General features: G+C 44.6%; 1 long non-coding RNA gene across 1 annotated transcript; it reads right to left on the bottom strand.

Moving 5' to 3' along the window:
• Window positions 1-752: 752 nt before the first annotated feature.
• Window positions 753-12,685, bottom strand: LOC135982489 (uncharacterized). The gene is made up of 2 exons (XR_010599880.1): window positions 12,623-12,685; window positions 753-3,328 (listed from the first exon to the last, which is right to left on the bottom strand). It is a non-coding gene; the product is annotated as an uncharacterized LOC135982489 (long non-coding RNA).
• Window positions 12,686-12,753: the final 68 nt, after the last annotated feature.

Genomic DNA, 12,753 nt, shown 5'->3' with positions numbered 1-12,753 from the left:
TATTGTGGAAGTAGAGTTTCTCCAACAGTATCTACATTGCTGGGGTTGCAGTCATTTTCCCATCATACCAGCATCTAGGTCTTGGCACATTGTATGATAAAGGCCACCAGAATGCATCGAATCATAGAAATGCTGGGCTGGAAGGGACCTCAAGAAGTCCTCAAATCTAGCCCCCTGGTCTGAGGCAGGACTAAGTGATGGAGATCCCTAAATCATAAACTACTTTGCTCAGATTTTATTCCATTGTGTTTTTGTTTTGTTTTTTTAAGGCTTCTTTCCTCCTCCCTCTCAAACACAAGCAACCCCTTTTATTTTTAAGGTATTTCTGCACTTTCTAAAACTGGAATTTAAGTTGAATAAAGTTTCCTGCCTTCTGGGGTGAATATGCTGTGCAGTCTGGTTCCCCCTCACTCCAAAGCAACTGTAACATGGAGTATTAGAGACACTTTGGGCAGGAAGACAGGAGCTTTTGGTTCTTGTTCCTGCAGACCTCTAACTTGGAAAGTATCTTCCTAAACCGGGGAGGAAAGCCCCCTCCTCAATAAGAGGATAGCGCACCAGTATCCTGCCTGGTTTTGGGGGTGGAGGAAGCAGGACAAACACCTATAAAATGGGTGTATAATTATTGTGGGAGGGAGCCAGGTGTATACTACATGGCCTCACTAAAGTTAAGGCCGTGGAGAGCCGGGGATAGCAACTGTGCTTTGCTTGGACAGATACTTTTGATTTGGATACTAAAATCATACTGTTAATTTTTCTTGACTGATTTTAATGTTTTCTATTGTAATCTTGTGACTATTTTAATACACTTTTTTCCATTATTTGTCTCTTGTGGTCTGTTGCACAAGTTGTATCTGGTTGTGGATGGGATGGGGAGGGAGACTGGAATACACAAGCCTCCCTTGCACCTTAGAGGCAACACAAAGATGACATTTTCCCCTCATCTGACACATGTCACCAATATCAGAATACTGCATGGCTGGAGAACTTTTCACCAGGGGATCTTGGCATGTTTTACCAATATTAAGCTGCACAATTCCCCTGTGAGGCAGGTAAGTGATGTGCCCCTTATCGACCTAGAAGAGCTGCAAGAAAGGGTAAAGAGACTCGCCCAAGGCTACTCAGCAAGTCAGCAACAGAGTTGAGAATAAGAACTCAGGAGACGGGTCTTCCAGTTCCTAGTGCCACTAGCCCACTGCACTATGAAGTTGCCTTTGCAGAATGCTGTTCTTACCAGTCTTGAAAAGTATCTAGACCAATCCTATTGGACAAAGGCCTCCTGTTGGAAGAGAAAATGCTCTCCCTAACCTGCCACTGAACAAACAGTAATTGTTGCACTTGGCAAAACAGATCAACTGCTCTGCTTAAAGGTCTGACCAGAGAGATTTGTGACAGAGATGGCAACTTCCTGCCATATCCTTGGGAGACCTTATTGAATTAAATGTCTTGAGGTCCATTGTATTAAATGAATGGTTTATGCCGGGGTGGTAACAAAAAGTGTTACATGCTTTTTCCTAAGGAATATCTAGGGGGAGGTAAATACTAATTCCCTTCCTCTGGTTAATGCAAAATCTTTTGAAACTATGCCCTGAGGAGTGAGCCATTGTCTGCTGATCACCTGTTACATGAGGCCATGATCAAAAGCCCAAGCTGTATAAAAGAAAGATGGAACTATTCCTGGTTGTTCTGGTTCTGAATCTGAGATGGTTATGAACTTGTAACCATGGGGGGGAAATCCAGTTATGGGTTTTGAAGGACTGACACCTACTAGAGCTTGAGGTTGGGAGTTGGAGTGATCTCTGGTAAACTTTTTAGCATGTGTGTAGTTTCTTTTAGGCAGTCTGGCTTGCTGAGGATATCTGTGTAGACAGGGAAGTGCAAACTGGAAAAATCTGGTCAGGAGGGGGGAGAGATGCAGATTTCTACCTGTGAGGTGACAGCTGAGGAGCCAGGAACCCTTAAGGGCCCACAAAGAGGGAGTACAGTTCCCCCTGAACTGAGACAGTATTAATAAAAGCACCATCTGCCCTTAGGATCTATAAAAACTAGGCATGTGCCCGCTCTCCATTTGGGACTCTGCCCCTTGTGGGTGTGGTGTTAATCCACCTGGGACACTACACAAAACTGGCCTCACTAACTAACTTAAAATATTAGCTCTACTTTTGATCAAGGCTGTATCCCTTCAGCAGGGAGAGCAAATCACTCATAAGTATTTCCTAGGCCTCTCTTTGTGGTAAGAGATATATTGACACTGAAAGAAAGCAAGAAATCCTTAAGCTATGACTCTATGATGAAGCAATGTCATTTTACCTATCAGGATAGCATCTTCTGGGCAGATCAGAGCAGTTTGAAGCAATGAGAGCCTTTTGTGACTACTAATGATGGCTTAGGCTGGAAGCTGAGTTTGTGCCTACATTCCATCTAATTCACTGTGGATGGGCACAATCAGGACCTAGAATTTTTTAGGTTTCTGCTTAAAGTTCAGTGGCCCTCATTAAGAGTAGGGGTTTGCCCACTTTCCTTAGCCATTGAGAGCAGGCTGTGTATCCTCCCACCCTACCTGTGCTGGCTATATTTCAGGTATGGGGATTCCTGTGTATGTATCGTTTGTAAAGTACTTGGGATTAAAGGCACTGTGTATATTGAGGAAGGGATGTGACTAAAGCAGGAGACTGAGTCAGGAGATCAGGGTTCTGTTTTGGCTGTCATCAAATCACTTGCTCAAGACCACTTAGCCTCTGTTCCTCAGTCCATCTACTCAAAGCATGTAGCCACTAACCCATAGCAGATGCCTTCGCTATGCCACGATATGGGAGGAAAGGGATACTGTACAAACCCCTCTGGGTTTCCCAGTGCATCATGTCTTTTCTGACTACATTTCTTGTGGCTGAGATTATCTTGTCTTGGTCACTTTGTCTGTATTATCCCAGTTTGATAGTTTTGTCATTTCTTTGTAAACCTCTTTTAAAAAGTTGCTGTCTTCTATCCCATCTTCAGGGAATGGCTGGCATCTCAGAAACTGTTGCAAATGCGGACTTCTTAAGGGTGATCACTGTACCTCAGACATGTTGTTAAGGGCTTACTTTGAAAGCTTTGAGATCTTGAAATAGAAGGTGTGACAAAGTTCCTCTATCTTGGTGGGTCCTGCGCTTATTGGTGGATTTTCTTGCTTCAGAGATTCACCATGTGGGTTGGGGGAAACAGCCTGGAGACCTTCCCCTCTGGAAGAACCCACAGTCCAGATCAATTGGGAGGTTTGGGGGGAACCCGGGCCCGCCCTCTACTCCGGGTTCCAGCCCAGGGCCCTGTGGACTGCAGCTGTCTGGGTCTGTCACAAAGGGCAAAGTATTGAATTATTACTTTCTAGTGATGTGCTGCTAATATTTTTAAGAGGCTCCAACAAACGTCCGCCCCCTCCCCCCATCCTACCTTAGTCTGTTTCTAAACTCTGTACTAAGAGTATTTAGAGGTGGGACTGAAGGATCTTCTCGTTCACCCCTCCCCACCCCCCGGAAAGGAACACCTCACAACTGTAACCAAGAGGGAGGCACTACATTTGGCAAATGGTTTAGTTTGCTGGAACCATTCCCATTCTTTTCCTGAAAACACAGTGCAATGATGGTCACACTTCAGCTTGTGTGGCTTGGTACAATGTAAGTGGAAATGGCAGACACTGGAGCAAATCTAGTTCATTTTTAAAGTAAAAAGTGGCTCTCCAGAGATATTTGAAAGTCAGCGAAATGTCTGTGGGAAGGATGGTTCAGCAATAATCAGAGGTGAAGAGTGATCAGAGCCTTGTCTTGATGGGCAAAAAGGGAGTGTTTCAATTGTTAGCTTAACACCTGAAGTCCTTTAAATCATTATGTTGGAGGTGTAATTTCCAGCTTGGGTAGACATATCCATGCAAGCTCTGATTGAGCAGTGTAGCTGAAGTGGTCTGAGCAGTGGGCCAGGCTAGCTGCCCAAATATCATCCTGTCAGAGACCTTAGATACCTACTGGTGGTGGCTAGTTCATCCTTCCACCATTTTAGTGCACTAGCTCGATTGGTTAGTTTGGGTACATCTACCTGAGCTGGAAATTACACCTCCAGCTCTAATGGTAGACATACCATTAGAGGCAGGCTAACATATTTGAAGCTGTTATCTGTGGCCATGTTTTAGCCTAGGCTACAATATGGCTAGTGAACACTGCTTACACGTTAGCCTGCAACCTACTAGGGCTCTTCAGTTGTGTTAGGGCTAAGCATATGTTTGCCCTTCCTTCAGTTTAGCAGAACTAGAACACAAAGGGGATGGGAAGAATCTCCCCACAGCATCTTGCTGATCTACTAAAGCTAAACATGCAGTATTGCCAACTCAAGGGACTTGATCGTATTACTTGATACTGATTTTTTTTTTCTTACATGACCCTGGGAGTTGGGGCTTTATCTCATTTACAAAAAAAAAAAATTTTTTTAAGCACCTGTGGTTGTGGAGGAAAACTTGGCAATATAAACTTCTAAAGGCTCAAAAAGCAAAGGCAAATACTTCTCCCACCTTCTTCCCTAAAATTGGCTGAAAACTGTAAGAATCTTTTGAATATTTGGGAGTACTGAATATCTGTACTGAAGTTTTTCCTAATATGTGATCTAAATCTCCCTTACTGCAGATTAAGCCTCTTAGAACTTCTCCTATCTTCAGTAAACCTGGAGAACGATTGATGACCATCCTCTTTGTAACGATAACACAAAGGGGATGGGAAGCACCTACTGCAGCATCTCCCTGATCTATTAAAGGTAAACATTCAGTATGATGACCATCCTCTTTGTAACAGCACTTAACATATTTGAAGGTTATCAGGTCCCTCCTCAGCCCTTTTTCCCCCTCAAGACTGTTTTTTTTTAAACCTTTCCTCATAGGTCAGATTTTCTAAATCTTATCATTTTTGTTGCTCTCCTCTGGACTCTCTCCAATTTGTCCACATCTTTCCTAAAGTACGGCATCCAGAATTGGACACAGTACTCCATCAGTGCCGAGTAGAGCCGACTACAACCTTCCGTGTCTCACAACACTACTCTTCATACACCTCAGAATATTTTTTTGTAGCTGCATCACATTGTTGATTCGTATTCTATTTGTTATCCATTATAACCAATATATCCTTTTCAGCAGTACTACCCCTAGTGTATGATGGATAATAATTTTGTAGTTGTGCATTTGATTTTTCCTTTTAAGTGAAGTACTTTGCACTTGTCTTTATTGAATTTCATCTTGCTGAATTCAGATCAGTCGTCCAATTTGTCAAGGTCACTTTGAATTCTAATCCCATCCTCCAAAATGCTTGAAACCTCTCTCAGCTTGGTGTCATCTGCAAGTTTTATAAGCATACTCTCCACTCCATTATCCAAGTCATTAATGAAAATATTGAATAGTACCAGACCCAGGGCTGACATCTGTAGTACCTGACTAGATATGCCCTTCAGTTTGATAGCGAACTACTCTTTGAGTATAGTCTTTCAACCACTTGTGCACGCACCTTACAGTAATTTCATCTAGACAGTGTTTCCCTAGCTTGCTTTTGAGAATGTCATGTGGGACTGTCAAATGGTTTACTAAAATCAAGATACATCATGTTACTGCTTCCCCCATCCACTAGATCAGTAACACTGTAGAAGAAAATTAGGTTGGTTTGGCATGATTTGTTCTTGACAAATCCACACTGGCTATTTCTTACAACCCTATTCTTCTCTAGGCCAGGGGTGCCCAAACTTACTGGCCCTCCGAGCCACATGACAATCATCAGACGTTTGAGAGCCGGGGCACACCTGCTGGGAGTGGGGGCTGGGGCTTCAGCCTGCTCCTGCTGAAGCCCTGAGACCTCCCTCCCGTCTGGGCAGAAGCCCGCACCCCCTGCAAGGCAGAGGTCCCGAGCTTCCCCCCCAGTCTGGTGGGGTATGGGGGGCTCCGCGAGCTGTACTTAAATGGTAAAAGAACCACATGTGGCTTGCAAGCCACAGTTTGGCCACCCCTGCTCTAGGTGCTTACAAATTGATTGTTTAATAATTTGTTCCAGTATCTTTCTGGGTATCAAAGTTAGGCTGATTTGTCTATAATTTGCTGGCTGCTCTGTTTCCACTTTTTAAAGTTTGCATTTCTCCAATCCTCTGGGACCTGGCCTATTCTCCAGGAGTTCTTGAAAATAATTGCTAACTGTTCCAAGATTGCTTCAGCTAATTCCTTAAGTACCTTGGCTGAATTAATCAAGCCCTGCTGATTTGAATACATCTAACTTATCTAAATATTCTTTACCCTGTTCTTTCCCTATTTTGGCTTGCGTTCCTTTCACCTTTGTTGTTAATATTGTGTTGAGTATCTGGTCACCATTAACCTTTTTAGTCAAGTCTGAAGCAAAATAGTGTTTAAACACTCAGCCTTTTTGACTTCATCAGTTCTTAGCTGTCCTTCCCCGCTAAGTAGGGAACCTTCACTTTCTGTTGTCTTTCTCTTGTTTCTAATGTATTTAAAAAATCTCCTCTTATTGCCTTTTGTGTCCCTTGCGAAGTGTAACTCATCTTGTGCCTTAGTCTTACTGATTTTGTTCCTGTGTGCTTAGCAATTTGTCCATGTTACCATTTTTTGTAGGATTCCTTGTTGATTGTCAATTGCACGGTAAGATGGGTTAACAAGCTCCCCCCTGTTATGGGCTGGGATCAATGTGTTTGAACCCGTTTTAGAAACTTCTTTTCTAGCCCAGTTATAGTAGGAATGCTGCTGTTTTTGGAACTGTACCTTGGACAATGCTTCAACACACAGCCTGCTGCCCAGTAGTTATATGGATAGAATTTGTCAACTACTGTTAGGGTGACCAGACAGCAAGTGTGAAAAATTGGGACGGGGTGGGGGGTAATAGAAGCCTATATAAGAACAAGCCCCAAATATCGGGACTGTCCTTATAAAATCGGGACATCTGGTCACCCTAACTACTGTAGATAAAGCTTTAATAGTCATCTGAAGATCTGTTGAGATTTTTTTTTAAGCAAGTATTTGAATCGGGTATAGAGCACAACCTCTCCCACTTCCTCTGCAGTTCTAGTAGGCTGAACAGCAGCTGTCTCTTCCCTTTTGCATGGCTCCAGCATGGCAGTTGCTGTTGTACAAGTTCTGCAGTGTAGGAGGGGGAGGAGAGAGTAATAGCTATGGTTGCTCCATTGCCTGCTTCTCTGCTGGGTTGTAGGAGCCCCAGGGCAAGCAGGACAGGAGCCTACCATGCTCTACTTGCCCCTGGAGAAATAAAGTACTGATTGTTGTCCTACATTTTCTGTTAAATATTTGGCCTTCAGGCTGAAAATGTTAGACAACTGGTTTTAGAGCATCTGGGCAAGCATAAAGGGTGGAGTGGGAAAGTGGAGAAAAGGCTATGGGAGGGGATGTGTGCACACCTGAAGGGAAAACAGAATTGAGAGAGATACAGGATGGGAAGAATGAAATTAAAGAAAATTATTCAGGAGGATGAGAAACTAGAAGGGAATGAAATGCAGGAGCCATGGTAACTTTCATTATCAAAAGTGTGCAGGAACAACCCTCTGTGACTGTCCGGGTTTATAAATAAGTAGGTGGAGTGAAAGAAATCTTCAAAGTTTGTACTGTCACCCTTTCTGAGTCACTTCCTGTGTATGTGTGACATTCCCCAGGTAGCATGCTGAAACAGAATTTTTAAACCAGGTTTCTGAAATGGTTTGAACATAACATCAGAAATGTAGGGCTGATAGGGACCCCAAGAAGTCATCAAGTTCCACCCCCTGGGCTGAGGCAGTAAATGTAGACCATCCCTGGCAGATGTTTTAAGAACAGGTTGGACAATGAGGGGGATTCTACAACCTCCCTTTGAAGCCTATTCCAGAGTTCAAAATAACCTTTGTAGTTAGGAAAAGCTTTCTACTATCTAACCTAAATCTCCCCTTGCTCCATATTCAGTCTTACTACGTGTCCTGCTTTTGGTGAACATGGAGAACAATTGACCAGTCTTTCTTATAACAGCCTTTAATGCATTTGAAGACTTAGTAGGTGCTCACTACCTTATTCTTCTTTTCACAAGACTAACTATGCCTATTTTAACCTTTCCCCTCTCCACTGTCACGGTATAAACCATTTTAAGATATGTTCTAAAGCAGTGTTTGGCTAATACTTGCAACCGCAGGGTGGGGGCGGTCCTTGAAGGGGCAGGCTCTGGTGTACTAGAACTAATGCATTTCCAAAATCAAGGTATAGCATGCTGTAGAAGGAGTGATAAAACTGGATTCAGTTCTCCTTTCTACCTCTCCCTGCCCCAGCGGCAGTGGAGCACACACAGAAAGGGCTGGAAGGGATGGTGAAGCTGCTTTGTCAGCAGCTGAATTGCAGTGAAAGGTGTGAAGGAGGTGGGGCTGCTGTATTCATGAATATTACAGATGCTATGATTGGCTGACCTATAAGGGAGGCTTTGTCTGACAGTGGAGTTAAATCAAAACGAGTTGTCAGGAAGAACAACCAGGAAACAGAGTAATGAGCTGCTACTACCTTTGGCTAGAATGCTTTAAGGTCATGAGGCAAAGGGCTGGGCCATTAAATAGGAAGAACCTAATTGCCCTACCTCCAGTAAAGTTAAGATTTATTTGGCCAGGGGAGCCTCAGATCAATAGGACTCAACTATTAATTGCAGTGTTGGTTGAATGAAAAATATCACCTCATCTACCTTCTCCCTCAACTGAGAAATCAGTGAGAGCGTGGAACAGAGCTTGTTCCCTTGAACAGCCGGATGCAGGCTTTGCAGAGGTAGGCTAAAGAAGTTACCTTACCTACCTTAGGGTTACCATATTTAACAAATAAAAAAAGAGGACCCTCCATGGGCCCTGGCCCTGCCTCTTTCCTACACCCAGCCCTGCCCCAACTCCACCCCTTCCCCGCCCCAACCCCACCCTAACTCTGCTCCCTCCCACTCCCAGCCACGTGAAAAGGGCTGCCCGAGTGCTACCGGCTTCACGGTTTGCCGGGCAGACCCCAGACCCTGCGCCCCCGGCCGGCGCTTCCCCAGCGCAGCTGGAGCCTGGGAGGGGAAGCGCCCAGCCGGGGGCGCAGGGGCTGGAGGCTGCCCAGCAAACCGTGAAGCCGATAGCACTTGGGCTTCGGGCAGCCCCTATGCCTCCGGACCCTGCGCCCCTGGCTGGGCACTTCCCCTCCCGGGCTCCGGCGGCGCAGGGTCCGGAGGCATGGGGGCTGCCCAAAGCCTGTAGCGCTCGGCTCTTAAACAGAGCCGAAGAGTCAGGGGAGGAGCAGAGCAGCCGCGGGAGGGGAAGTGCCCGGCCGGCATTTTCCCGGACATGTTTGGCTTTTTTGCAATTCCCCCCGGACGGGGGTTTGATTGCCAAAAAGCTGGACATGTCCAGGAAAAACCCGACGTATGGTAACCCTAACCTACCTAACAGGGATGGGTGGAGGGGGCAAGATCTAAGTAGGCCACAGCTGGATTTTTTTTTTTAAACTCCTTGGCCTTCCTATTAAAAATAAATATCCTGTTTTGCAAAGGCTGTATAGTTACTGAATATGCTACTAGTCACAGGTGCTGAATTTAAGTCAGGCCTGCTGAGGTAATGCTAGTTGATGCAGAGTGGGCCTGCCACTGGTCTACATCTGACTAGGAGAATCTCATGATTCTGTGCTGAGAGATGAGCTTCTGGCTCATCAGCTGTAGGGATGCGCTGAGGGGACTGTGGTGCAACTAGCTTGGCAACAGCACATAACACAGGAAGTAGGTTAGGTGTCCTGCTAGCCTCTGCTCACTGGATGGAGGTTGATTTCATCAGGTGGTGGATTATTTTGCCCTTGATCTAGCTCCCTACAAAAACTCTGCCCTGTACAGCAGCAGCATCCCCCTACAGTTCTGACTACAGAATGTTATCAATGCTGATGTATGTGGGAGTATCTTAAATGGATATTCATATATTACATTAGCAGTTGCTGGAGTTTAGAAAAAGCCTTCCTGGTGAGGCAAGCACCTTTTGATTCTGGAACCAATAGGGGAGAACTAATGGCAGGAATATTCCTAAGATTTTCTTTAAAGGCAAAACTGACATTTAGAGAAACTGTTAAATTCAGGCTCTTGACTGCCACAATGACTATCCCTCTCTGGGAGAGTAAACAGGAAGGGGATGCTTGTCATTAGTAACAAATACTAATAATATGGCAAAAACCTGCTGTTCCTGCCCATCCATGGTTGTGAGGGCCTGCTCTCTGGTTACATGTTCCCTAGACTTTGAGAGCAGAGAGCTTTGCCTATGCAACATGGACAACTCCTCCTCCTCACCCCCCCCCCCCCCGGCTTCAAAAACAAAAATCTCAGTTAGAGGTTGGGAGGGCCTGCTCTCTGCCCCTTGTTATGACCTTACTATTCAGTAGCTTCCATTTGTTTGCTCTTTAGGGGAGGGTAGAAGCTGCCTTTTCTAAACTATATACCACCATCTACTGTAACTGTCCAACTCCACTTAAGGTAGGTCTACACAGCAAAGAAAAACCCCCAGATGGCCCATGCTAGCTGGCTCTGGCTCCAAGGCTATTTCATGGCTGTGCAGACCTCTGGGCTCTAGGGCCCTGTGGGGTCTAGAGCCCTGTGGGGTTGAGAGCACAGCCATGAAGCAGTGCTACAGCCCAAGGCCCCCAAGCTGGCTGGCATAGGCCACCTGTAGGTTTTTTTACGGTATGTCTGTACAGCTGCAGTGGCTTTTAAACATAGGAGTTGAGAACCAATATGGGTTGGGGGACAGGGGGAGGGGAGAGAGAGAAAGCAAGGTGTTAGTTGTAGTCCTCTAATGCTTCTCAAAGCACACTGCAGCAGGACAGCTCTCTACTCTGGAATGCCAGATCCTCAAGTCTGGTATCTTGCAGCACTCAAAAAATGGAGAGCTTCTGAAGGATGAGAAGTCCTTTATTCAGTGTGTAATTTTAATCAAATATATTTTCATGAAACAGGTAATTTTGGACAGTGCTGCATCAGTGGCCTATAGTGGTTTGCCCAAAGCAGGGGGAGATTAATTTAGACATAAGCCTACCTCTATTGTGTATATAAGACACCTATGAAACCAACTGTTTCCCCACCTCCATGATACAAAATTTGCCTCTGATTGCAGTGATTGTGTTAGCAGCAGTAATTACCATGTCGTGGAAGCTTTTCAAGAAGTTGTTCAAGTGGTTGGCAGGGGCCAGGAGGCCTAAGACTTTAGCGGGGGGGGATACTGCCAGACCACTGAACCTAAGCAGCATCAGGTCATTGGTACTTTTCTGAAGACTACAGTAGAATAGCTGATTGGTTCTCTCCATTCCAGTATCTTTTAGATTATTTAAGGTTAGTCTTGAACTATCACAAAACTGATGGCTGTTAGTCACAGCATTTTACCAATTTCCAGTTTGAGTAATTGCATTAGGCCTAGTGCTCTAAACTGGAGTGTTGCTGCTAAGTTGTCACCATATTCTAGCCCTAGAGTAAGCTGTATTATCTGACTCTATATCCCTTTACTTTGGAAATTCACCAAGAAGGAGCCCCCACAGATAGTCATTGATTTGGAACACTGAGTGAGAACACACACATTTATGGGAAGTAGACACATGCAAGAAAGATCAACTGCTAACCATGAATGACCAGCTATTTTATAAGTTAGTTATAATATGCTTGAGTCCAGGCAACACATGATTTTGCTTGGGCCTGCTAAAAGGCAGCAGTTCTCAGCTTAGTTTATTTTCTCTTCTATTTGAGGGGCTAGATTATTTCACCTTGAACTCCTTCATCCAGATGGTTACTCAAGTCTCAAATTCCATGCTGGTTTTTTATTCACTGTAGTTCAAGAGGACAATTCCTCCCACACAAATCTCCCAAGTAGAAGAGATCTTTTTGAAAGGGTGGGATAGAGAACATCTTGGGACAGCACTCTTACCAGGGAATTGCTCATTCCAGGCGATATAGAGTAGTTGTTTTCAACCTGGGGGCTGCAGACTATGTTTAAGATTTCCAAAAGGAGTCTGCAGCTCTATTTGAAATTTAGGGGTCCACCAATGAAAAAAAGGTTGAAAGCCACTGCTGTAGAGTGCCTCCTTACAAACATTTAGAACAGTCCTAACATTTTAGCCACAATGTGCCATGTTCCACTGTGTGAAGAGAGTCCAGCCTTGGCATGTCAAGGTCTTCTCACTCACTGGGGAAGTGAACACTTCCCTGCTCACTGTATAGTACAGAGTGGAACATAATTTATCAGACTTAAGGAAATTCTTAGCATTTGAGTCAACAACCTTAGGGAATTAGTCAGTTTGAAATCTGAATATCCATGTACAAGAGATTTCACAGGCCTGGAGTCAGTCTTATGAGAGACCAGGTACAGCATAGGTGCAAGCGAACTTCCCCATATGCTGCCTTCCTTGTGTGTCAGTCCTCATCTGAGGAGACACCTTTTAGAGAGCCAGGGTAGTTCAGTCTCCAGGGTCCATCTGTTCCTGATCATGCTCCTGAGACTGCTAACAAGTCATTTAGTACAGAGTGGTGATAATTTGTGATGTGGACATTTCCCTATGCTCAAAGGTTATTTAGCCATTGACTCACTTTTCTATAATTTAATTACTCACTAGGCTCCAGGCCAGATGTGAAACCTCTTGATCAGCTGAGCCATCCAAGAATTTCAATTTTTTCTGGAAAAGCAAATACGCTTAGATGTTTGTGGATCAAAATGGACTTAACATTGTAAATTGATTACACC

Source organism: Chrysemys picta, chromosome 1 (assembly GCF_011386835.1).
Source record: "Chrysemys picta bellii isolate R12L10 chromosome 1, ASM1138683v2, whole genome shotgun sequence".
NCBI lineage: Eukaryota > Metazoa > Chordata > Testudines > Emydidae > Chrysemys > Chrysemys picta.
Note: the sequence above shows the minus strand (reverse complement) of the source record. Positions and strands in the feature narration are given on the sequence as shown.